The sequence below is a fragment of the Drosophila santomea genome, chromosome 2L (genome assembly GCF_016746245.2).
Source record: "Drosophila santomea strain STO CAGO 1482 chromosome 2L, Prin_Dsan_1.1, whole genome shotgun sequence".
Lineage (NCBI taxonomy): Eukaryota > Metazoa > Arthropoda > Insecta > Diptera > Drosophilidae > Drosophila > Drosophila santomea.
This window is the reverse complement of record NC_053016.2, coordinates 23311727-23315246: the sequence shown is the minus strand read 5'-3', so window position 1 is coordinate 23315246 and position 3520 is coordinate 23311727.

The following is a 3520-nucleotide window of genomic DNA, read 5'->3' as shown; positions in this document are numbered from 1 at the left end:
AATTGCGATACGGTCTGTCAATTCGAATTTTTCAACGAGCATAACAGCAGTTTTCGTTCCCAATAACACGGATCGGCAGCCAAGCTTTAATTTGGACATTGGGGATTGGAAGATTCCAGAAAACGTACAGCTCGCCGACCCGGAATTTCATAAAGCTCAGCGTGTTGAACTGTTAATAGGAGCTAGCCTATTTTATGGTCAGATAAAGTTGTAAAAAACTCGTCTGGGCTGGGTTGTGTCTGGAGGCTGGGCGCGCCCTTGCGGTAGCGCCTTAATAGCGTCACGCGTTCTTTCTCTAGCCAGCGATGAAAACCGCATTGATGTTGGACTTGATTCGCTTCTGCAGCGCTTTTGCGAGGTAGAAAATTGTCCAGGCCCAATAGTTCAAGCCACAAAGGAGGTGCTAGATTGCGAGGCCCACTTTGTTAAAAATTACACCCGATTACCAGCTGGCGATTACTCGGTACGTTTGCCGCTAAAACTCCATTTGGATTCTTTAGGAGATTCCTATCCTCAGGCTGTGCGGAGATTCTTGTCGCTAGAAAGGATGCTTACAAAGCACCCTGGCTTGAAGATTAAATATGCGGCGTTCATGAAGGAATATCATCATCTGGAACATATCTCGCCTGTGCCTGCTTCCAAGGTCAGCTCTTGCCGATATTTTTTGCCACATCACTGCGTCATGAAGAAGGATAGCTCTACTACCAATCTTCGTGTTGTCTTTGACGGATCATCTGCCACTTCCACTGGTTACTCGCTTAACGATGTGTTAATGGCTGGCGCGGTCATCCAGCCCGAGCTATTTCACATCCAGTTGCCGTTACAGGAGACATATGTAAAATATACCGATGTGTAAGGGTCTCGCAGGAAGATAGCTATTTGCAGTGCATTGTGTGGAGGGACTCCCCGATCTATGACCTCCAAGTACACAAACTCGACACAGTCAGTTACTGTACCGAACCAGCCTCCTTCTTGTCCGTAAGGGCTATGCAGCAGTTATCAATCGATTTGATTTCGGCGCGATTTTTACGTGGATGATCTTATCTCCGGCTCCGGCACCGTAAAGGAAGCTATCAACAGAATGCAGCAGACGGCTGGCATTCTTGCGAAGGGCCAGCTCAAGCTAAGGAAATGGTGCTCTAACATTCCGCTTGTGCTTGAGGGTGTGCCCGCCAAGGACAAAGAGTCGTTCATCAAGTTTGAAGATGGTAGCGATTTCACCAAAACTTTAGGTCCGACCAACTATTCGTTCTCTGCCTTTCAGTCGCCATTGAGATTCTGCGATTGCTAAATTTTACGATCCTCTCGGCCTGGTCGGTCCTGTCATCAAAAGGTGTAGAATCTTTTTGCAGCAGCTCTGCAAGGAAAAGCTGCCTCTTGGAAGCTCATAACACGAAATGGCTTGATATATGTCGCAGTTTTGAAGTGATAAATCATGTTAGTTTCCCTCGGTTCGTGTTTAGCTCAGAGTCTGGCCTTGAGGTGCATTGTTTTTGCGATGAAAGCATTGATGCCTTTGGAGCATGCGTTTATGTGGTTTCTAAAGGGGAACAAAGTTTTAGCCATTTGCTTTGTTCGAAGTCGCGCATAGCTCCGTTGAAGCCCATAACAGTACCAAAGCTGGAGCTTTGTGGTGCGGATCTTCTGGACAAAATCATGAGGGAAATAGTTGGCTTGAAAGTATTTAAAGGACGCCACTTTCCTGGATCCGAGATGAGCCCGCCAGGTTCAACCTATTTTTGGCAAAAAGGGTTGCTGCCATTCAGGAGCTGACAGATGCCAAGGCTTGGCGTTATGTTCCAACAGCGTTAAATCCGGCTGAAATTTTGTGACGATCTGTCAGTGCTCGGATGGCTCAAGGATGGCCAGATATTTATTTAATTCAGGTGGGGTTGCTGGAAGGGAATCGGACCCGGGTCCCAGAGGAGAAGACGAGAGAATGATACAATAATTGGGTCTTTATTCGTGAATAAACAAAGTGTTCACAGTCGCTTCTGATGGGCTTCAGTCCTCTCGGCGAGATCAGCGGCTGGTTAGCTCGGGCGCGTCTGGTCTCGTCCCTGGGGGGTTGTACAGCTCTTCGATGGCCGCTTACTCGGTCGTCGAGTCACGTAGCCGCTATTTTCTCCACTTCCTGTGAACGGGAAATAGTTGGAAGAGACCACTCGGGTCTGCCAGTTAACAGTTTAGAGGCCGGTTAGGTCTGCCAATGGTGAGCACAGTTTCAAAGCCGATTAGGTCTGCTAATGGTGAGAACAGTTTAGAGGCCGATTAGGTCTGCTATTTGAGAGAAGAGTTGTAGAGGCCGATTAGGTCTGCTAAGAATGAGAAGAGTTGTAGAGGCCGATTGGGTCTGCTAAATATGAGAAGAGTTGTAGAGGCCGATAAGGTCTGCTAAGTATGAGAAGTGTTTTAGAGGCCGATGAGGTCTGCTAAGGATGAGAAGAGTTTAGAGGCCGATGAGGTCTGCTAAGAATGAGAAGAGTTTAGATGCCGATGAGGCCTGAAAGAGATTGGCCATTAGCTGTTTGTCCTAAGAAACCGGTGCTTGAACTTCGTCGAAGAGTGTTCATCGTAAAGTCGCCGTCCGTGGATGTAATTGCTAGCTGCAAACTTGCAAATTCTTACCCCTCACTGCAACGAGTGTTTGCATACACTTACAAATATTGTAATCGAGTTCGTCATCCTGGGCTCACCGTCGCACACACTCAAGAGGGTACTCAGATGATGCTGCGTTTGGTGCAGCGCGCGCAGTTATGGGAGGACATGCAGTGCCTAAAAACTCTGGGAAGAGATTGCTCGTCTAGTCCCATATCCTCGCTTCCGCTGTTCCTGGACCAATTTGGACTTCTTGGAGTAGGCGGTCGCCTCCGGAATTCGTCATTGGACTTTAATGGCCGCCACCCGAAAATCCTTCCAAGGTCCCATCCGTTGACTCTGGCAATTATTTCGCATTACCATGAAACCAATCTTCATGCCGGACCTCAAGCTCTTCTGGGTGAAATTCCCCCCTATTGGGGGGAGGAAGACGGTTACCAAGGCCGTGATGTTCAGATCAGATGTTTTCGGATTAAGCCGCGACTGATAGAGCACATAATGGCGGACCTTCCCAAGGAGCGCTTGGAGGGATCTCACGCTTTTGAGGTTGCTAGTATAGACTTCTGTGGACCCTTCTTTCACAAATCGGATTCTCTCGACAGTTGCGTTTCTGTGCGGACTCAAGAGGTTCATATGCACCCGGCGGAAGCCGAAGCAAATTTGGTCGGACAACGCCACCAATTTTGTCGGCGCTAAGAATGAACTTCTGGAACTTCGAAGGTTATTTCTCAGCAGCGAACATCAAGGCTCCGTTCAGAATTTTCGCCTTTCGGAGACGATTGACTGGCGGTTCATCCCTCCACTGTCGCCCCATTTCGGTGAACTTTGGGAAGCGGCGGTTAAAACGGCCAAACATCATTTCTACCGCGCTGTGGTTCCCATTTCAGAGAACCCTGCCGATCTGGACGTCCTCACTCCGGCG